Source organism: Pygocentrus nattereri, chromosome 26, assembly GCF_015220715.1.
Source record: "Pygocentrus nattereri isolate fPygNat1 chromosome 26, fPygNat1.pri, whole genome shotgun sequence".
Lineage (NCBI taxonomy): Eukaryota > Metazoa > Chordata > Actinopteri > Characiformes > Serrasalmidae > Pygocentrus > Pygocentrus nattereri.
In genome coordinates, this window is record NC_051236.1 from 11,595,740 (window position 1) to 11,619,199 (window position 23,460).

Consider the following 23,460-nt stretch of genomic DNA (forward strand, 5'->3'; position numbering starts at 1 on the left):
CAGGATCATAGTCATAATCATCAGAACAGCTGATTGGAGTGGCAGCTGGTAATTATTTTTGGTAATTATTAGTGTCCTTTACTGGTGGTTTAGTAGGCGTGTGGGGGTGTAGTTGAGAGTAGCAGGGGGCTGGTTTGGAGCAGCTGCTCATTAGTAGTTCTTTGGACCAAACTGTAGGCCTGAGGTTGGGTTCCATTCACCTTAACGCAGACAGATCATGGATCTCAGCAGGAGTTTCAGCCCAGCACACAGCGGACCCCTATCTTAATACCAGCGCTATCCTTTCACGCATCATTTCAAAGCCCTATCTATCTGTCCACCCCTCCTCCCTGCCTCTATTTCTCCCTCTGTTTCTCGCTCTCGCTCCATGCGTGGTCACAGACCAATGACAATGGCCAGGCTGCAGCACCTTCTCTTTGTGTATTGGAGGACAATGCGGATGTCACACCAGTGCCGTAAATGCTTCCTCTTGGCTCTGGGAGGAGAGTGTTGCTGAGAGTTGCTGCTAAATGGGTCATTACCATGAGAAGGTGAGACAGTGAGAGTGTGATAATGACAGCCACAGGGTCTCTACTTCTGTCAAAAGAGTGTGTGATGACTGCAAATGCCATGAGAACATTCTATTACACACTTTTGTTAGTTCACTGTAAAGCTGCTTGCTTAAATATCAGAAAAAAATACAAAATCTAAACAAAAGATCTCCTCTGAGCTGTTTTTCAAGGATCAGTATCACCACTTCATTGGCTTGTTTGACAGTTTGAATATTTGGCCCCATATTACAGGGTTTTAGCCACATATTAAGTTTCTCTGCATATTACAAATCCCTGATTACTTTGAGAGGTATAACAATCAGGTTAGCTTTGTGGGAGAAAAGTGCGTTTTCGATTACTTAGGCTTAGAATTATAGGGCTGTAAACTGAAATGCAATATTAGAGGCCCAAAAACCTTCATAGACGTATTGACCTGGTTCTAACAGAGTAAATGTGGCTGCTGATTGCAAGATGGCAAAAATATCATAGCATGAAATGTAAACATTTTGACACAGACATAACGTACTACTAGTGCCACTTTTAAAAACTGCAATCAAATTCAACGGTTTTTCAATGTTTCACAAACTGTACTGCACTAAATCCAAATAACCAACACTAATTCTTAAAAGGCTCAATATGTCATTGCTACTATGCCTTTAAATGTGATAGAGGTCAACAAGCTCTGTGCTGATTGGCTGCCCTATAATTTTCCTCATTCGACAAGCAGGCTGCAACACTCCTTATAACCTCAATGTAAATGGGGAGCTAAACTGCTGTAGGCTGAATAGGTGGATATATTTAAATGTTTTGGTTTTCATGACATCACAACGTTGTCAAAACAAGCTGCTTTTGAATCGTTTCTGAAAATGGACCACATGGCCTAGAGAGAAAGTGGTACACTTTAAAATAAACAAGAAATCTAACTCTTTGATTAAAATAAAAGCTAGCAAAATGTGCTTTTCCATGATATTAGTAAAACATGTATTTGGCCTGTGCTCTAAAAGTACTGATGTTATCTACAATGTGCTCAGAGAAGCACATTGTTTATCATAACAATATTGATAACAGTAACGGTTACATATTGTCACCTCTACTGCTTATACAAACTTTTGCACCGCATTATTACGGTAGCTGATAATGTTTAGAAGGGGAGATCGAATGAGTTAACAAGACCCACTGCTTTGCAACATTGTTAAGTTAAGTTAAGCGATACTTTTTTGATCCCCCAACCGGGGAAATTCCACCTCCGCATTTAACCCATCCGTGAAGTGAAACACACACTAGTGAACATACACACACTAGGGGGCAGTGAGCACACTTGCCCGAGCAAGTGGGTAGCCCTATCCACGGTGCCCGGGGAGCAGTTGGGGGTTAGGTGTCTAGCTCAAGGACACCTCAGTCATGAGCTGTCGGCCTTGGGGATCAAACCGGCAACCTTCTGGTCACAGGGCCAGCTCCCTAACCCCCAGCCCACGACTGCCCCCAAAGTCCATGAAGTCAATGCAACAAGTATTATTGTGGTAGGGGCTAATACTGGTTTAGTACAGTAGCAGTGGGATTAGCAGTTTAGTACCTACTGCATCTCTAATCATAACAGCAGTCTGAAGTCTATTGCCACAATAAAATCAACTAGTGATAACAAATCAAGGCCACCGGACTTCAAAACATTTCACCACTCATCTCAATGACTTTCTCCAATCACCTTGACACTTACTCCCAATGAATGATGGCCTTCATAAACATATGTATCTAAAATGTCTCTAAAACAATACAATTAAACAGATCAAATTAAATACATGACTTTAAACAGCCTAACTCCACGCTGATGTTGTTAAAATCGTGTATAGTCCCAAAATGCGTACACATTGGCCAGTCAACCGTAAACTCCAATCAAACCCCAAAGCACCAATACTATTGTCACCCATCTGTATAGTCGTACTAGTAATAACATTTAATTCTATAGACAACTCAATGTATCATGAAGTCTCAAATTTTGGCTTGATTTGATTGAACTATATTGATACAATTCAGAATTAAATGCACAAATAAACCTGGAGGAGATATTTACACAGTAGTGGAAGACATTAAAGAAAAACTTTTATTTATTTTTTTAAAATAAACTTTTTATTTTATTATTTATTATTTATTATTCTTATTTTGGCCAAAACACACATAAAGACAGAATATTCTATCAATTATAATTTTATCATTTTGAGATTCTAAACCTAGTGCAGTTGAATTACTACCTTTACATCATGCATTTTCACAAGCCTGACCATTTAAACGTACGATCAGTTCAACAGGTTTGAGAATGAGCTCAACTGATTTCTCACATCAGTTGCAAGACTCACAACACACTCAGTTCAAGCATGAGATCAGAAACTCCTAAATGAATAAAGCCCTAAAGCCAGAGGGGACATTAGCATTTTAACAGTCAGGCTGGGGGCCTGTCTAAGCCTGTCTTGCCCCACACATGCACGCACACACACACAGACCCTGAGCCCAGTACCCGGCTGGCTGGTTGCTAGACAATGTACTTGGTTATGTGGGTTATGTAAAGACCCTTGTGCACACAAAGCCAGAGGGGCTGCCGTTCTTCAGCATCCGCTCGTTCCACACAGAAACCTCCTCTCTCTGAGCAGCCATCACACTTCAGCCGGCTAAACGCCTTTACTTGCTCTCACTCGCTCTGTTTACGGAGGGATGAGGCAGTGAATTATCCCTCCGTCTCCCCCTCCTCGCCTTTACTCCAGCCCTGAGGTTAAAACAGCTGCCTCCTTGACCGCCACGTCTAGTACCACTGGAGAAAACTCACAACCTATGTGTGGGTGTGTGTGTAGTCCAGTCTTTGGAGCGATGCCTCAAGGCTTCTTGGGCTGAGCTGGATAAGACTTTCAGGAAAAAACGTTAGCCAGGCTCCACCCTGTGTGTAAATGTGTTTTGTTTTTGTACATTTTCTGGACATAAAGATCTTGACTTTGTAAAGTGGTATTTACAAAAGCTTTGTTCAAGCTTTAAAAAACATTTTTTGCAGTCAAAGTTAGAATATGGTACTTTTCAAACATCTTAGACACCAGAGGCAGATCAGCTGAGGTAGCTAAGGCAAATAATGTGCGATAGATCTGTCCAATTACAGGATATCACCAAAGATATACAATAAACACTAAATGTAGCCATTACAGAATGATTCATGTAAAATACAGCAGCCACTTTATATCAGGCATGTATGCCAAACAATAGCAGGACACAGAAAGTTTAGTATTACTTGAATTGTTGTTTACTGCCACTGTAGAAACTTGTACAAAGTGGGTTTAGTGGGGCAGGATGATTAGTTGGTGGGGCACTGTCCACTACAGGACCACTCTGTGCTGGGCAGTACAGTGAAGTCAGGAATAAGTCTAATGTTATAAAGTGCTTTTACTGGTAAATCAGTTATACCTGCTAATGGTTTTAAACCATTTTCATGGGTTCCATTTGCACAGTACTGTATACATACATACATACATACATACATACATATTCAATACTGTGCAACTAAGCAAACTGCTTATAACTACTTATCTCAGCAGTAAGCATGTTTCAGCATGTAAATGCACTATAACATTGGACTAAAACATTAATGTAGTAAAAAGAAACAATACTTTCTTGTTTTCAAAAAAGTACTTAGTATCTTGTGAGCTAGTTAAAAGAACACAGGTTTGGTTCTGACATTACATAAAAACTAGTTTGTTTGTGTATGTATGTTTGTGCTGATCGCTTGGTGGTGAGCCACACACCTCAGAGCCTCAGCAAACACTCACTCCCTGACTGAGGGAAGTCAGCTCCAAAGATGAGCAAATAACAGTAAATAACTGCGACTAACCGTAATTCTACCACAGCAGGATAATTACCCATAACTCACAACATAAGTTACCCCTACAAACACTCACATGACACGTGAAGGTATTCCTCTCCTGTTGACAGAGGTGAAAATTCCTATTTCCCACTGTTCAGCACCAACAGCATCAAACACACCTAGAGCTGAACGATTTGGGGGGAAATGTCTCATTTTTATGTTTTTTAACTGATTTAAATTGCGACTACTTCATATAAATTAAGGGTCCAAATCTGTTATTTTGGCCAAGAACACCAGTGCATACACTTTTTCTGTTTTGAGGCTTTAATGCTGAATGTACCGCCCTAGACTGCCAGTTAGCTGTAGCTGTGCTGTCGTATTCACCACACATGGGTGTTTAGTCGATTCTGACTGGTCTAATATATCCACAGAGGGTTCACAAGATCTGTGTTATTACATTAACTTTTGCCACTTAAAACTTGTTAAGACAATGAATGATGAACTGAATGATGTTAGTCACAATTAAACCTGCAGGTCATACAAAGAAAATTGCTTTCATTCAAATTGTGGGTTCTACAGAAAAACTACTCATCTGTCAGCCTAACTGTGACTGCAATTTAAACGTGGTAACTTTCTAAAAATTAAGTTTCAAGACGGTCAGTTCACAGTTGTTAGATAAAATTTCCCCCTTACAATTTCTAAAATGCTTATTTCTGCTGTTCATCTATGACATTTGTGCATTGTTATGTAACATTTTTCTCTCTTTCATATGTAAATACATTGATGGCATCACAAAAACAATACATTTAATCCCTAAAATGGCCAGGGCCCACCAACCGTCCCAAAGTTTTATTACACTATCCTAAAACTTAAAAACAGATCAGCTAGTTTGCATTGAAGTCCCTGTCATAACTGAATATTAAGCCTTAGTATGTAATAAGAGGTTTTAAGGGATGAAAACAAGCTGTTGTTGCAGCTTAGGTTCCAGATATGGACTGTGTGGATTGGAGAGTGAGTTGACAGTGTTTATATACTATATTATACTCTTATATTTAAAAAAGGTCTGGGAAAATAAAGAAATTAGTAGATCTTGCGATCCGAAAACTGCACTGATTCCAATTGCAAAACTGATCTAAAAATGATTCATTGTTCAGTACGGCAAAGGTAAGTAAACTAAAAAACAAACCCACTTTGTTGTATTTTATTCATGTGGAAATGACGTACACAATTGAATCAGGTGATTCAGTAGAGCCTCATTTGTCCGGTTTGGAGTTTCCCAAAGCTCTGCTGCTTTGCGTCAGTGTGTGGGGGTGTGTGAGAATGAGTGTGATGCTATGTGAGCATCTTGTTGCTTACAGACAGACGTACTGTACAAGAAGAGGGTTTGGCTCTGAGGGAGAGGCTTTGACCTTTAACCCTCACTTTCCCTTAAAACACAGCTATTGTGTGGGCTCACACTCACACACACTTTCTCACACTACTTCTTGCCCGTTGTGCGTATAAATCTCTCTCTATAACAGGCCACTCCACCATCTGACAGTCTAATAGGTGTCGTTGGATGCAGGTGTCTCAGCAGGGAGCCGCTGACCGCGCCACACACACACACACACACACACACACACACACACACACACACACACACACACACACCTGCTCATCATGGAAACGGACAGCAAACAACCTGCTGCTTAAACTCTCAGGAGAAACTCTCACTGCATCGTTTATTCTGCTTTAACCCTTAGAAGCAGAGCATATGAACAAAAGCATGCTGCAATATTTTTATTCAAAGAAGAGCTTATAGAATAATTTCTGCCAAAACCACAGATTCTGAACTTAAAATCCAAGCCACCTTTGTGTGTGAGTGAGTAGAGGAGGAGATATTTATTATATGAAGTTGATAGAAAGTTAGTCATGTGCACAATCTTGAGTTTTTGTTGTTTTGGCAAAGAAGTAAATCAGTAGTCGTAAACTCAGACTTACAGCTGTCTATTCAGGACGTGAAATGTAAAACCACACTATGTCATGAAATATGCAATTATGTAATTATATTTGAGTAAAGTAACAACTCCCAACTTCTAGAGGTTAAAAAGCACAAAAGTACACACTGAGATAGTTGTAATGTAATGCATTAATTATAATTGCAATTATATAATACCTAATTATATTTAAAACCCCTTAAAGAACCTTCCAGCGGGTCAAAACTTTCATTACATACTAATGTAACTTAAAATAACACATAATTAGTAAATATTAAGCCTTTGGATGCAATATGGCTGGCATTTTAAGGAGTTAAAATACTTATGTTAGGTAAATTGAACATTTAGCACAAGAATAATAATCACTGTACCCTTGTAAGGGTTTAGATCTACAGTTACACTCTAAAATCTACAGTGAGTCCAAAAGCTAGTGTTAATCACTTTATGAGCAGCTAATCCTGGCTCACCAAACACTTTTGCTTAGGGGAACGGGATGAGATGGATATGATTTTGTAAACATATTAGAATAAGTATGCAAAGTAAGACTAACAGTAAAGCACCAAAATGAATAACAAAGCAACCAGGACCAGAAAAAGCTGACAATAAATAAAAACAGTGAAATAACCTTAGTAAAGTTATTGCAGTATGCAGGCTACAGTATGTGCCTTGAGTATGGCACTCAAGCACCGAATGCCGTTATTTTTTCTGTTATACACTGCTCTTTGGCTCAGTTTATAACAAAACCTAAAGATATATTGAAAAACAGTGTGCTAGATGGGTCTTTCCTTTCTGCTTCTGTTGTTTTGCTGTACTGTTCGGATGAAGTCGGATGATTTCTTTGGTGTGCACAGTAATTACAAATTAACAATCTCTTATTAAAACTGTGAAATAGAGCATCTGTGCTGACCAACGAACAAAAAGTGACAAAAAATTTTCAGCCAACCAAACAACCAAAACATTTTTCAACATACATTTTCAGTGCCTGAACTTTCTGTGCTTCCCCACTATCAGTTACACAGTATGTGTGTGTGTCTTTCTGTGATTCCCACATGTGGTTGTTTACAGCACCTGAGCAGAGGTGAGAGAGTAAATGCAAGCCGTGTGTGTGTGTGTGTGTGTGTGTGTGTGTGTGTGTGTGGAGCTGCAGGATGAGCCGCAAGCCCCTCACCTCAGTGTTTAACCAGGTGTGAACACAGTTTCCTCCCTCTCTGTCCACCTGGGAGAGACTTTTACCAGGACAATGGATATACAGTCAGAGTACACAGCGCTATCTCACACACCCCAGCTCAGCTTTCCCTGTGTTAATCGCATCCAAATTTCCATCATCTTAATGGAACGGACCTCATATTCATAGTACAGCTTCAGTTCCATTCATTGTCTGGGACCTCACTTTCCAAATGAGCCGATTTCAAACAGCTTTTCCAGCTTTGGGTTAGAATCACAGCAATAACAAACGGTCGAAATGACATTGAGTCAGCAGTTAAGTGCTCTATCTGTACTCACTTCACTCCATGCATAGAGAACCGACAATGCTCACATAGGTTAAGTTATGACTTCATTACCAAGGCAAATATCAACATAGTGTGCAGCAGAGCTTCTGGAATAAAATGTATCATAAATAGACAATTTTATATCAGTTATACAGGCAGCAATGAGCATTGTATAGAAATGTACAGAAATTATTATAGATGTTGAATATTTAATTTAGTTTTTGTGGCTAATTTTAAAAGCTCGTCCAACTTGTAAACATCAGAAAAGTATATTGTGAACATACCTTAATGTTTCACAATGTGACATTTTTGCCATACTGCCCACCTGTAAGCCCCCATTTCCTGAACTTGCCTGTAAGTGAAGTTCCTTTCAGTTGTTTTTTTCACCGGGCCAGTCTCAGCATGGGCTTCAGTCCTCCACACAAAACCACTCGCACACAGAGAGATCAAAAAAACAGTGCAGATCCACTTCTTCTGTCCTTTATCCTCCTGCTCTGAAGATGTACTGTGGCCCTTCACTAAACTTCTACTCCTCTCTCTCTCTCTCTCTGTCTTTCTTATGCTCCTCCAAACCTCTGATGGCAGGTGGACCTGTCCCCCATGAACTCTCCTGACAGAAATGTTTAGAATGGGGGTGAATGGGGCAATTGGGGATGAGGGTGGGAAAGGATGGAGAAAAGATAAAAAAGGGGGGGGGGGCTGTATCTGGGGGAAGGAGAAATATCAGCTCAGAACCTGAAACAACAACAGCTGAAGCACTGCTCCGACAGTGCAACATTTGCCATTGACTAGGAGGAGCATGGATACATTTACTGATCTATCACCTTTTTAAAGGAAGGAATAGTTTGACACAATTTTTCTATTTTGTATTTGTACAATTGTACTTAATCAGTGAATACATGTTTGATGTTGCTTCTTTAGATTTGCACTGCACCTTACAAGTAATGGAAGCTCATACACTAACAAATAGCATCAAACAAACTAAATGCCTAAATCATCACATAGCAAACTAGTTGTTAATCTCTAATAGACTCACTTATGTGGTTTCTGACACGGTATGGCATACTGTGATCCATAAAAATTGACAAAAGTACAGATGCCATTCAAAATAGCTGCTACTGCTACTTTCAGCTATGTGTTATACTTCAGACTCCAGTCTCTCTTTGTTCTTCTGCCTTGTTTGAAATAAGGAGAACACTGTCTGAACTTGATTTTTCAGCAAACTACTCTTTTAAAAACTCAAACCTATTCAAAACCTCAAAAAAAAAACTGTTAGAGACAAAGTGCAGCAGCATTCTTAGGACTGCAGGATTCTATATTTAAACAGCAGAGTGTTTCCAGACTCTTCCAGATAATGTGAAAGCATGAGAGATGCCAGTCCAAAGAAAACAAGGACAGCAGGAAACAGTAAAATCACTTCAGATAGCAAACACGTGTGGTAAACACTGGGATATTTTTATGTATATATCCACCTCACTGGCCAAAGACTTCTCTTATGGAATAGCTCCATAAGAGTGTTATTTACAGCTTGTAGAAAGAGGCCTTAGTGACCTCAGTATGGTGAAAGTACTGTCCTAGTCTGGCTTAAATTCACAATCATATCAAATCAATCATATCTTTTCATGGTACTCAAATAAAAACCCCAGCGATCGTCAAATTTTATATACTCCAGGTTCTTTCAGTAAATCCTGCCCTTGAATGAGTCATGTCCTCAATATTGATATCCATATACCCAATATATTCAATGCAATATGTCCTTCAGTTAGAAATTCTCCTTTAGATTTCTTTATAGAATATCTACAAAATTCGTCCAACTGATACCACAAAGGTTTCCCTCCAGTTTCAAGCTGTTTATCTCTGGAGCATATTTTTGTTTGCACACAGTTACAACAGAAAGTTTCACTGCTGTGCAAACTGCTCCATCTTGTGCTGATGCAGGACCATTTTTCCTTTCACAAAATAATAATTTTCAGAGTGAAACTGCAAAGCTCCTTTCAGATCAGTATAAAAGTGCTAAGCATTTCTGTTTGATAAAAACACCAGTGTGTAATTAGCTCCCACATAGTTACAGTGAATTAGCATCTCAGTACTTGATGTGGCTTAAATTGAATCCTGCAAAAGTTCAACTCTTGCTGTTAGTGACATTAGTGAGGCATGTTAGTGTTATTGACATTAGTCATTTTAACTGTGGCTGTTAAATACAGTAGTGACCATAACCCTTGCTGTTTGTATAGCAGTGACTTTATCTCTGTTGGCATTTGTTACACTAGTGACTTTACCTCTGTTTTAGCTATACTAGTGACTAACTCTATTTTAGCTGTACTAGTGGCGTTAACCCCTTAAAATCCCTTGTTTATTATGGCTTATTCTTCAGTAACTACAGGGACTTCAATGCACACTGGCTGAGCTATTCTTAGGTTATAGAAGTGTGTAATAAAACTTGGGCCTGTCAATGGGTCTTGGCCATAACTCTGTTGTTAGTGACACTAGTAACTTTAACTATGTTTTAGCTACACTAGTGACTTTAACTCTGTTGATCTTAATTACACTAGTTACTTTAGCTCTGTTGGCATTTGCCACACTAGTGACTTTACCTCTATTTTAGTTACACTGATGACTTTACCTCTGTTGATATGAGTGATTTCACCAATATACTGATTTGTTTAAAAAAAATGAAATGTAATTGTGTTAACAGAGCCGCTTCATGCTGTTAAAAACTGTCAGGATGTCAGTTTTACTTTCTCCACTCTTGCATGTCAACACACCCACCCACACACACACACACACACACACACACACACACACACACACACGGTTGGCTGGTGATAATTATCACCATTATACTAGAAAAGAATCTTCCCATCTGAGCAGTAGCTGTGTGACGTAATGACAAACACTTTTTCTGGTGGGAAAACATTTGTGGCAGTGCGAACAACCACACTGCATTGCCCTTCCTTAAAGTGTGGGGGTGGAAGGAGATGATATCATGTGTGTGTGTGTGTGTATGTGTGTGTGTGTGCATGTTCAAAGACAACTTTTTAAACAAGGCCTTTTTAAATTTTTTAATTTTTAAAATATATATATATATATGTATCTCACTAGATAGTATAGGGTTTGCAGTGTGCAACTACAAGGGAAAATGTATACTGGGAAAAGTAAGAGTGGGCAAAAATAAAAAATATAAAGATCACAATACATTTTCTTTATGCACACAATGCACCACCAAAACAGTGGTTGTTGTGAAAAACTGAGAGTTCAACAATAATAAATTTTTGTTAAATTTATCATTTCTAAAAATAAGCTATTTAAGAAGGAACATTAGGACATTATCTTAAATTAATATGATTATCTCAAAATGGGCAGACATCTCAACAACTGCTTCTTATTATGTAGTCTATACAGTTACTGTGCAGTAAGCTTGGAAAGTAAATTTAGGCAATGATCACGACACAAATTCAGTCATGAAGTACCACATGTGATCATTACAGATCCTTAGCTTACAGCCTGCACTTTCCCTGATGGTAATATAATTACTATATAGCTCCTATCTGGTTTAGCTTCTTATACAGATTAGTTCTAATTACATGTTCGTTTTCTAAGTGAAAATAAGTGAACACATCCTCTCCAGAGAACAGACCTCTGCACATTTTAATCAATGTTTAATGTTTCTTTTTTAACTTTTATTTTTTTCCCATGTTAAATTCAGCAAATATATAAAAAATGTACACTAATTGTTGTTTACAGGCTAGATCTGTTTTATGACACATGTAGAATGTATTGTGAGGTATTTTTTCACAATACTAACAACATATGATTATTGCCCACTCCTAATTGTTAATTTAACTGCACCATTTTGAGTGAAACTTTACAGTTACTTGAACAAAATTTCCAATAACTGGGGGACCAGTACATGCATCCATGGAACCTTCACATGACCCCTGCAGCTGAGAGCACTGTAACTCAGAGGCAGAATGCAGGACACGCTGGAGACCCCTTGTGTAATTAATGGGTGCAATTATTACAGACCTGAGGAGGGACTGCAGCTCAATGAAAAACAGATGCATGGCATCCAGCATTGCGTTCAGCCTGCTTTCACATGGGGTCACTCCTAACTGACATGACCTGGTCTTGCACACACACATGCACACTCTTTGCCAGTAAATAATAGCTTTAATGGCTTACGAGCATGACTGTTACCATAAAACCTTCATACCATATTAGCAGCAATGGGGCTGAAGGCAGACACAGTACAGCAGACGTGTTATATGACTTGTAATAAAGGATTTTTGAGGAGAAATAACACTTTCTATTGAGCTGAATGTGTTTAAAAATTGTGTGCAAAGAATGTGTTTCTAGAAAGAGAGTGAGTCAGTCTTTGAACATGTGGCGGCTCACACTTTCACTGATTCAGCTGCTGAGTGGTGTTTTTTTAGTGCCTGTGATGTCATAACCATGTTGCTTTGCTCTTTGGTTAAATCAACAGTAAAACACATGCTCTACACCTTTACGCACTAATCTGTCTCATAACTACTCTTTCATTTCTTCTTCAGATGATTAATGTGGTATTTCAACACTGACAGGCATATATTTAGTTAAAATGATGTCCTGTCTGCTGACAGGACATATCTAATATGTAACTGTCAGAGTGCCATATTAGGACATATCTAATATGTAACTGTCAGTGTGGCACCGCTTTGAAATACCTGTAAGCGAGTTCAATTCACAATTGAGTAGCAATGAGTTATTTTTACTTTTTAATGCTAATGCGTTTTTTGCTGCATGGTATATTAGGGACGCACTGAAATTTCTGCCACAGAAAACATTAGGGCAGAATATAGCTTAAAATGGGACTTTCAGTTTTTGAAAATGTCTCAAAAAGTTTTAATTATTAACACATAAATGTAATAGTCATGAAAATAAGAAGAGTAAATAAAACACTGTTTTTTTTCCCTTCACACTCCTGCACCAGTATAAGTTTGAGCAGATCAACAGTGAAAAAATCAGCCAAGCAATTTGTAATCAATGTATAACATCCAAGACCTTTTCCACTACAGGTCTGATATCATTCAAAACATGAAAAAAGTATTAATTCATTGCCTTGGATGACCAAGTTAGATTTCATGGCGCAGTAGCCTTTGTAATAATTTTAGTATGTTTATTTTATTTAAACTGTTAAATATATTGTCAGGTTTTTTGTTTTCTTTCTTTCTTTCTTTTTTTTAGTTTTCATCCCAGCATCACTACGATGTAAGGTTTCAGCACTATTGTTATGACAGTTTTGGACTTTGTAATTCTAATATCACATAAGCTTGCAGTATACAGACAACTGATTTCTAACAAGGCACATGGCATAGAATTGCTTTAAAAATACACTGGCGTGGGCAGATAGACATGCTTGTAGATTTCAAACCAATATTTGATGATGTATTTATTTTACTCTGGAATAGCACAAAAATCACTAAAATCGCTAAACTCTGTATTTTATAAATGTTATTGCAATTGAGCACTATAGAGATAAATGTCAGATTTATTACTTCACATAGATCTAGTCCTAATTTCCCAAAGCATTTGTCAAATTATACAGTATGCATTAGCATTGGCAGATACATGCATCACATATGCAGGCATCCTTGGTTCTTCAAGTGATTCATTTAATCAAGGCATTCATATGCTTCAACAAAAATATATCGCTGGTGTCAAAAGAAAACCTTGTATCTCCAAAACAGTAACTTTACAGGAGAAGGAAAAAACCTACTTTACTCTTAATGTAAGTCAATGGAACAAGACTTTTTTCCAAGTCATTTTGGGTCATTTCTTATGGTCCATTCAACATTAAATTTACATAAAATGTAAGGGGTAACAGGTATTTTCAAATTATGTCAAATACCGCAAAAGGAGATGCAAGTTTTTTTTTTTCTGACAACAGTGATAAATAATTCTAATACAACATAAGCCAGTATTTTCTCATGCCTGAGTGTTCTATTGTTCAAGGAATATCAATACACAACTGCAATACAAAGCAATACAATCGCACTGCAGTATTTTGTCTATACTGTGTAGCCTAATAGTCTAACTGCATAACTTAGTTACTCTATTCCAAAAAAACGAGTTATGTGGAAATAAAAAGGCATCTGAGTTTTGAGGCCTTCGTCCTGTTCTGCATAATTTATCAGTTAGATTTGTTAATTCCATTTGGGTTTAAAACTATAGTTTTCAATAGTTTTTAAAGCTGTCAGTCATACTGCTGTCAGTCAGAGACACCCCTATAGCCTTGCAGTGACAGCATGACCACACATCCTCCATCTTAGATCCAGGCGGAATCGAGGCGGAGGAGAGATGCGGGCTCTGATTTTTTTTCTTCTCTTTCGTGTAAAACAAACAGAGCAGGCTGGCACGAAAGCGCTCATAGCAGAGTGAGCTTTATCAGATCTAGAGCTCTGACTGAAAACTAGCATTACTGCACTGAGCAGCGAGTCCTAAAGAACACCCTGTACCTCATCGTCCCATTCCAGTTTAACCCCCCCGCCCCCACCCTCTCAGTTGGCCCTTACAGCTGGAGAGATTCACTTTTAAATACATGCAGCACCATTTAAAAAAAAAAAACATAAATGAAAGCTGTATTATGGAGCACAGTGAGCTTTAGTAGTCACACTGGACTCAAGGGACAGCTGAAAAGCATTAAACACCAAAAGCAGTCAGACTAAAAAAATACAAATTAATGCACACAGGAATGTGTTAACATGATCTTTCCCAAAGCACGTGATGTAAAACAGAGGCCCAGAGTTGCAATACTCAATACATGACTCTCTCTCTCTCTCTCTCTCTCTCTCTCTCCTCTTGCTCTAATTTTCTTTTCTTTCTTTTTCTTTCTTCACCTTTTTTTCCTCTCTCTCTCTTCTTTCTTTATCTCTTCACTCTCTCCTTTCTCTTTTTTCTTCTCTTTCATCTTTCTCCTTTTCTCTACTTTCTCTTTTCTCTCTATTCTTTGTCCATCTCTTTTCTACTTTCTTCTCTCTTCTTTCCTCCTTTTCTTCTGTCTTTTTTCTCAGTTATTTCCCTCATCTTTCCCCTTTTTTTCTCTCTACTTTCTCGTCTTTTTCCTCTCTCTTCTTTATTTGTCTCTTTACCTCATTTCATTCTCATCTTTTCCTTCTCTCTTTTTCTCTCTCTCCCTCTCTCTCTCTCTCTCTCTCTAGACACACACACACAGACAGAGAAAAGTCATCATCTGTACATTCCTCTGCAGATACTTCACTTCTAAGTAATATAAACAGTGCCGTGGAACATTAAACTGATTCTTAAAGTGCAGAAACATTATCAAATCTGTGTTACTGTATGGATAATATAATACGATACAGGGAACAAAAGAAGAAGATGAAACTGTTTAATAAGGCATGTATTCATGAAAGAAACAATGGCAGAACACAAAATAAAAAAATGAGAAAAAGAATGAAACTAAGAAAGAAAGAAAAAGAAAGAAAGGAAGAAAGAAAGTTCTGAGTGAAATGTGTTTCACAGGAAAGCCTGCAGAGCTCCCTCTTTCTCTTACTCTCTCTGATTCGCTCGCTCAGACTTCTGCTCCAGCCCACCCAAGAAGCAGCAGCAGCCCATGGGCATAAATCTGAGAGCCTGACTCACTGTGGATTTAAAACAATCTGCAGCTCTCTCTCTCACTCTCTCTCTCTCTCTCTTTGCTGTCTTTCTCTCTCTCTTTTTTTTTGCTGTCTCTCTCTTACTCTCTCTCTCTTTTTGCTTTCTCTCTCTCTCTCTCTCTCTCTCTCTCTCTCTCTCTCTCACTCATTTCTTCTAACTCTCACTCATCCTCTTCTGTATCTTTCCCTTCTGCTCTCACTCTGAAAAGCTCAACTGGTAATGAAACAAAACTTTTTCTCAGAGCTTGCCAACAATATTATTTGGCTGCAAATTAATTGCGTTTGCCATTTAGAAACTATGTGTGCGTGTGTGTGTGTGTGTGTGTGTTAGTTCAGTATTAGTTGTGATGTCGTCTCACACAGTGGTAAACAACAAGACATTTCAGAGTCACACACTAAGACACATTAGACAAGCCTATTAGATATTTTGTGTATGTGTATGTGCACAGTGCACAAGTCAGAGACCACCTTTCTTTTACCTTTCAGATAATCCACTCACACAAGGCAGGGGAACATCAAAGGAAAATAGTGAAAGTTTCCAAAGCTGGAGTTCAAAAAGTTATTAAAAGACACAGAGAAATAAGACTGCTAACAGCCGTGCAAGACCTGGTAGACTAACAAAACTGTCCCCATCAGACAAACAGCACTTAAACTTTCTTCTTCTTTGAGAGAGGAGAAAATCAATCTCCACTCTCGCTTCAGATCTGAAAACATCCTCAGGTGTTTCTGTCCATCCTGTAAGAAGACAACTCAACACTATGGGTCTGAAAGGATGTGCAGCTGTCAGAATGCCTTTACTGACATAAGGAAGAAGACAATTTGCAAATCAAACAAAGAAGCTGCTGTTTTTTTAAAAAAAAAGTCCAGACCCCAATATCACTGAATGATGTATGTATGTCTATTGTGTGTGGCCATCAGAAAGTCTTTATCTGTTCTTTTCCGCAGTGGAGGCCAATCTGAACATGAAGCTTCTCTGCAGGGTCTCTGTCTAACCCGCTTTGCCACAAATTACAATACTTCATCAAAATATACTTCTTCTGCATCCGCAAACAATGCTGCTGGTAAATACTTGAAATCCTCGTATTGTTTCAAACAGATCGGCTAATTGAGTGGCCACTCTGTTGTATCTAATTTGTCAAACGCAGAAAAATCCAGGCGAGGAGAAAGGAAACATCAAAGCCGTATAATTACACTGATGACAGCACAAGACTCCGCTGTCACCGTGGCAACCGGAGCGAATAATAAACACCACCCCCTCTCTGTTCTCACAGAGGTGGACATCCGTGAGTCATCATCACATACACACATACACATGTACACACACACTGTTGTAAATACACAAGAACATGGACCGGAACACTCATGTCTTCAACTGTGTATAGAAGAGAGAGAGAGCAACGGTCATTTCTGGCATTGTTGTCTCTGGCCTGTTCTTTCTTTGAAACTCTCAGTACGAAAAAAGGTACACCGCAGAATACATAATACACATATATTGCAAACAATATAGTTCTTGCATTGTGTATACATGTGTATATATGTATATACTCATATTAACATGTCCAGGCAGTTTGTACAAAGTCCTCAGGCCCACTACACTTCGCATGGACCATTAGATAGTGGCTCGTATATAGAGCACACCAGAAGCTACTAACTATTATAAACTCTGTATTAATATGTAAAATACACTTTTTGTCTGTGTCCACTTATCCAACCTCAGAAACACTAAATATTGTGATGCATGCATTTTTTCCACAACTTGCCCACCCTTAGTCACATCTCAGTAGCAGCTTCACTCTAGACAAGTGCTAAATTAACACCTTCAGTGTTTATATAAGTCTATATAGACACACATTGTTGTTTTTTGGCCCATTTTTGAATTTCTTCAAATCATGATGAAGCAACCAACAGAAACAGTTTAAAACACTATAAAATCTTGTTATATTAACCTACATTATTTTTTTGCTTTTCCTGAGATGAGGTTTGAGTTAATTCCCACTGGTAATTTTGCAGCATAATATGAAATAGACATTACACATAACTATAGAGTATGTATTCAAAGAATGGAAACTAACATAGTCCCTAACATAGGCCCTTGAATCTGCCCTTTACACTGGGTGAACACTTCATGATGAACCTCATAGAAATGGTTCACAAATGTTCCAAGCTGGTCTAGAGGTTGGGAGGAACTCTTATTATTCTTATTATTACAGCATAGCCCCTAGTCAGTGTACTTTCCACTGGACAAAATGTGCTCTATCAGCTGTGGCTCCACTAAAATACCTGCTCATCACTATGTAAAAAGTACTGATCTTTTACAATGGACGCCTGGTACTCCAACCAACTAAGAGAAAATAAATATTTGTAAAAAAAAATGTTTTCAGCAGTTTCCAAAGTACATTCTGAGCTTCCAGTCAATGCTCAGCTCTGTTTAACTCAATTAGCCAACTGCTTCAGCAGGCAACCCGAGCGTAATTCAGGGGGCACTGCAATCAGAGTGGTTCCTCTCCTTTACTTAGCCCCTAAAGAACAGATAGAGTTTCCATTCTCCTGCCCTGGATTCCAGCAACAGGCCCTCACAGAGAAAAGCTCAGGAACGAAGAGCTGAAAAAGGCTAGTCACGTTAGCGTTAGCACCTGGCTCTCATTAACTACAGTATTATTACTAATATCTACCACATGGGCTGTCCCAGAGCCACCATTGTTCAAAGGCACCGATGAGGGGAGGAGAAGAAAGAGAAAGGAGGAGTTGATAGTGAGCACATTAAGGAGCATAACTAGCATTAGCTATCTGCTGGAAAAGTAAATACTGAGATATGGCCTAGTTTTGCACATACATATGTAGGCAATTGCTAGCAACTGCTGTGTGGAGTCACTCCCACTATTGAAGCAGCATCTTTTTGCTGCTGCCATTGTCTAGATGAGTCTGAAGTGATGATCCCAAGGCCAAACATCTAATGCTTTTGGCCTTTTGTGTCAAACCAACTACTTAGTGATACTGCTCAGCCCCTCCCCCATTCCATAAGTCTTGTCAAGAAGACCCGAGTCACTGACCCAACAATCACTGCCCGGGGAACGTTACAAAGACATTGAGAGTGCACCTGAAAGGTTCTACCAGGTCTCTCTCCTTCTTAATGAGAAATTCTACACTTTCTACACCTGCAGGCTTGTAATAATGAATCCAATTAGGCTATATAAAGACTACTGAAGAAGGGCCCAGTGAACTTAAACAGTCTTTGAGAAAGAAAAGATAAAAGAAATCTAATATAAAATATATCATCATGGAGACTTATTGACGTAAAGAAGATAAAAGATGCAGAGGATCAGCTCCATCCTTTCTTCTGTTTTTCTTATCCTTGCAGAAACATGACGGCACAGAATGGGTGAGAGGAGAAAAAAGGCTTCTAGGGGATAAAGAAAGAGTGAGAGAAAGTGAGAGAGAGAGATATTTTCTCTCTGTTTGTGTCTCTCTCTCTGTCCCTCTCTCACTCTGACTGTGGCGCGGATGGACAGCTGCTATTAAACTCTGATTGTTTCAGGTTCACGGGGTGTGAAAGGGGCTGATTGGGGGCTACGCTCCCTATGAGGGTGGTCTCCACAATGGGGGAGGAGCAGGAGGGACTGAGGCAAAGGAAAAGCTCACGTGACGTGTGTGTCTCGCTGCGCAGCCCCAAAAAGGAATCCAGCGCGGAAAAAAACACACCACTTGTTGCCGCCTGCCTGCTCCAGGACTCTGCCTATGCGAGCGTTATTACGTACGAACACACACACACTTTGGAGGAACAGCAAGGAGCATCCCACCCACACACATTTAGCTGTTTACCATTTACAGTGATTCTCATTCACTGACAAATGAAGCACTTTCTTCATTGAGAATTGCATTGGAAAAAATGTCAACAAAACAACACCACCACTAACAACAACAGGAACTACTGCTGCTTTCGCTGAAATTTTTGGAAGTCGGTGAAAGTACAAATCATATCGAACAGAACAAGGTTGAAAGAAATGCTCTTTAGTCACTAAAATTAAAAACATCTCAGCATCTACTTCTATTATACAGCACTTTGAGTCAGCAGTCTGTCTGTTCTTTTCTAAGCTCAGGGAAACAAATCAAAATTACTGTCCATGTTAATCAACCATACAGAACAGATATAACAGATTAAGATTAGGTTGGAAAATACTGGAATATTCAAAATTTGCAAATAATTAATTTGTCAAAGCACAAACAAATTTCAAATGCTCCGTTCTAGGGAATCATATGGAGTCAGAATTGTTCATAGTGGTGGTGACAGGAACCAGGCGTCTGAAGAGTTTAATGCCTCTAAAAGCTCCCTCACATAAAGATGCTACATGAAAGATATGAAATGGTATGAATATTTGGCCTGATGTTTGAGACAGTTTTACAGTAGTTTTTGGATAAGGTTTTGAAACCTTTTTTATAGCACATTCATGTTTGATGATGCAGGGCGCTATATGGCTATATGACTTTTATTTCAGACATAATCCTATTTTACCATCATCAACATTATATCGCTGCTGTCAAAACAAAACCTTGTATCTTCATTTTCGTCCTTTAGACCTAAACTGAAAATGCTTGTTTCTCTTTATGTAGTGTGTTCATTTCATGATGAACAGGCCAAAAGAAAAAACTTGGTTCCATTGACTGACATTAAAAGTAAAGCAAGTTTTTTCTTTCTCCTGTAAAGTTATCATTTTGGAAATACAAGATTTTGTTCTGACAGCAACTATACATAAAAATCCGAAGATTTGTGTAGGTTTACTTGTGGTTTTAGATAGTAAAATAAAATGGCTACTTGTGTTATAGTCCTCATGACCCTTGGCTCCTATCACCACCACTGAGTCAGTAAATGTCTCTGCAATGAACCATTTCACATCTGAATAAATTTGTTGACTTCTCAAAAAGTGAATTATGGAGAAATTTGAAAAACTGGTGAAATTCCGTTTTAAGATGACTTTTTTTGGGACACACCAACATGGGAATTGTGGGCTGATGCAAAGGCTATTTTCCTTGTACATATCTGTTGACACTGATACATAAACATTTATAAAATGTAGAAAGTGGTACTATTTCCATTTGTTTGCACATGAATTCAAATGCAGTTAAATGAATAAAGTGTAGGTGTTTTGTATGGTAGCCCAGCATCACCTAAATGTTGTGCTCTTCTACAGTACAACATAATCAAATATTAGTTGAAATACAAATCCAATCTAAATAGCTGTTCTATGACAATATGCTCTTTTAAGATGAGCTCTTTCTTTTGACTGAGCTTCTGAACTTCTGTTCACACATACTTAAAGAGCTCTATTACAGCATAATAAGATAGTGATAATGGCATAACAGCTCCATTGATATGACACTGAAGTTTAATCTTGAGATCTCCACCTCCATGTTAGCAAAAGGTGGCATGCATACACCACCTCCTTCACACTTCTGCGTTAAGGACCTGGGACGCTCTGTGAGGCCGATCCTGAAGGAAGTTCAGCACTGTGTGTGAGTGTGTGCTAACGAGAGCCTTTTGGCCCAAACACTGCTCCATCAAACACTGATAATGAATAACAGGGGAGAGGAAGACACCCTACTGAGTCTTTCTCACCTTGCATAGAGCAAGTTCAGCTACCGTGTCAACCTGGAGCTGGGTACTGTCAGTGTGCTGGCATGTGTCTCTCTTCACTGCCTGACAGTGACATTTTTTTGATATCAAATATATCAAAAAGACCATGATTTATTTTTGTTTTAAAAACTTTTACATTCCATCCACTATAAAGTCCTGATTTCCAGTTCAGCTCTAAGTGAAAAGTGAGTTTACTATGACGATAACAAAACAGGCCTAGCAGACAGGACTCAGGCACAGATAATGATAGTTTTGGGCTCTGTGATGCGAGAGTTTGCTAAGCTTTAAAACTTTTAAAAGCACTTTAAAAGCAAGATACACAAGTCAAAACTACTGATCCCGAAATCATGAGATCAATCTCACCTCCTCGCTCTTGTGGAAATACCCCACCACATGCAATGCATAATACGAGTCATTTAAGGTCAAAATTCTGAGTTGTTGTGTTTAAGATGTTTAGTAGATCAAACCACAGCAAAAGCCTAACTGAGCTCTTTACATTGTAATTACATAGATTAGTAAAGATTACATAAGCTTTTACACTCAGCACTGTGGACCTCCTCCCTCTTTCAAAATCTCTCTCCTCCTCCGTCCTCTCTCGTGTGTTTACAGTTTGAATCCACTTTATGTTCTCCTACCTACTAAGTCTCGGAAATGACACTCAAACCAAACTAACTATGAGAATGAGAAAAAATGGAGCAGTCATGAAAACGTTTTGATATAGGCCCATAAAACTGTTTCTACAACTTTTCTTAATGTGACCTCAGCATGTACCCCCGTTCGCCACGGCTCACTTTGGTGCATGAATATAAGTCGTTAGGACCGAGAAGACGTTGCTCTTGCGTGGTGGGTTGCACATTTGGAAAAGATATTGGCACCTCAAGTATTTCAGGTTACAAGAAACAGCTGCTGAGGTGCGGCCTATGACCCACACAGGAATTCCGTGACCTCTAAGCACAAGGAGAGGGCTCCTTGGGATATTCTGCCAAAAAGGGGAGGCAAATTTTCCACGGAAAATACTCATTTTTGAGTAGGTATGCAGGAAAGAACTTCAGTGGGTACTGTTTTGGAGGTTCTGAAGTGTGTGGGCAAATGTCGAGCCTTAGGCAGGGCTTGTGTAGTCTCAACTGCTAGAGACCACCAGTATATTCAAGCTGACCCCTGGAGACCACCAGCAGACAACTTTTTTTCCAGTCTGATGGCTAAATATGACATGCAGCTGAAAAAAAAGTGAAACTTTCAGCTTGTGTTTTTGTCTAGAGATTCTATATCAGTTAACATACTTTTTGTAGAGCCAAGCCAAGAACCGTCTTCGAGAGAAGCAGCTGTTCAAACTTTTGCAAATAAATTTTATACGGAGCATATCTGAGCTCTGATCTAGTGGACACCAACTAAAATTCCTGAAAGGCTGCCCTTTTTCTAAGCTTTAGAGTAGCTGGCCATGTTGGTGTGTATACTTATGTTCTTATGTTCACCATCTTAGTCAAGTGACTCTCCACACAGCAGTGTATGTCACAAAGAGAGAGAGAGATGTTTGGTTTGCTAATCAATCCGCAAACATGCCAGTTGATTAACACTCCAACGCACTTTCCTTGAGACCACCACTCAGCCACCCAAGTCAATAGCCTTTCCATGGATTAGCCCATTTAAACTCTTAGATGTTACAGCAAACAGTGACCACTTCTCCTTCTTTTTGTCACTAATGTCAAAGTTGTGCTGTGCGCTAAAAGTTGTCAGGACAGAAAGTGAGACAGTAACCTACCTTTCAGAGCCTCGCAGCCGTCTGCATCAGTTTGTGTGGCCTTACAGTGATCCCGGCAGAACTTGGAGGAAAAAAAGAGCGGCGGAGTCGAGCTGAAAGCCGAGAGCGTCCCACTGGGGGTTCGAGAATTTCCAATAAAGCCCCTCTTTCTGCTGCAGGACACACACATGCAGATGGAGAAAGGGATAAAGACAGAGAGGGAGAAGCGGAGAGTTCGCGTTCTCCAGCGCGCGCGCTGCTCCTCAGCCGCACGGGCAGAGCGCGCCTGCGGGGGGAAAAGTTTCTCTAGAGTGGGAGCAGAGAGTGGGATTCAGCGCGCAGCTCCATGTCTGCTGTCCGGATCCCGCACGGCCAGAGCTGCTGAGCTGCAGAGTGGGAGAATTCAGCTCTCCTCCTCCCCCATCTCTCCCCTCTCCCCCTCCTTCTGCCCCACACTCCCCGGACCACCCCGAAACAGGAAGTGCACTTTTTGTTTTTCTTGAAGGAGAAAAAAAGAGAAAGGCTCAGCGCCGGGCCTGCGAGCATCAGCCACCACCGGCCCACTAACTCTCCGCTCCGTCTACAGGGCGGCTTCAGGTAAAACCGGACA

At 39.4% G+C, this 23,460-nt stretch overlaps 1 protein-coding gene across 2 annotated transcripts in view; it reads right to left on the reverse strand.

The window, feature by feature from the left end:
• The window catches only part of gli1 (GLI family zinc finger 1), a 55,483-nt gene extending 32,232 nt beyond the window's left edge, over positions 1-23,251 (reverse strand). Inside the window, exon 1 of one of the 2 annotated variants that reach the window (XM_017705196.2) lies at positions 22,872-23,251. The gene's annotated coding sequence lies outside the window, so the exon portion shown is untranslated. The remainder of the gene's footprint in view (positions 1-22,871) is intronic. The other variant, XM_017705195.2, reaches the window with a different exon arrangement.
• Between the last annotated feature and the right edge of the window lie 209 nt (positions 23,252-23,460).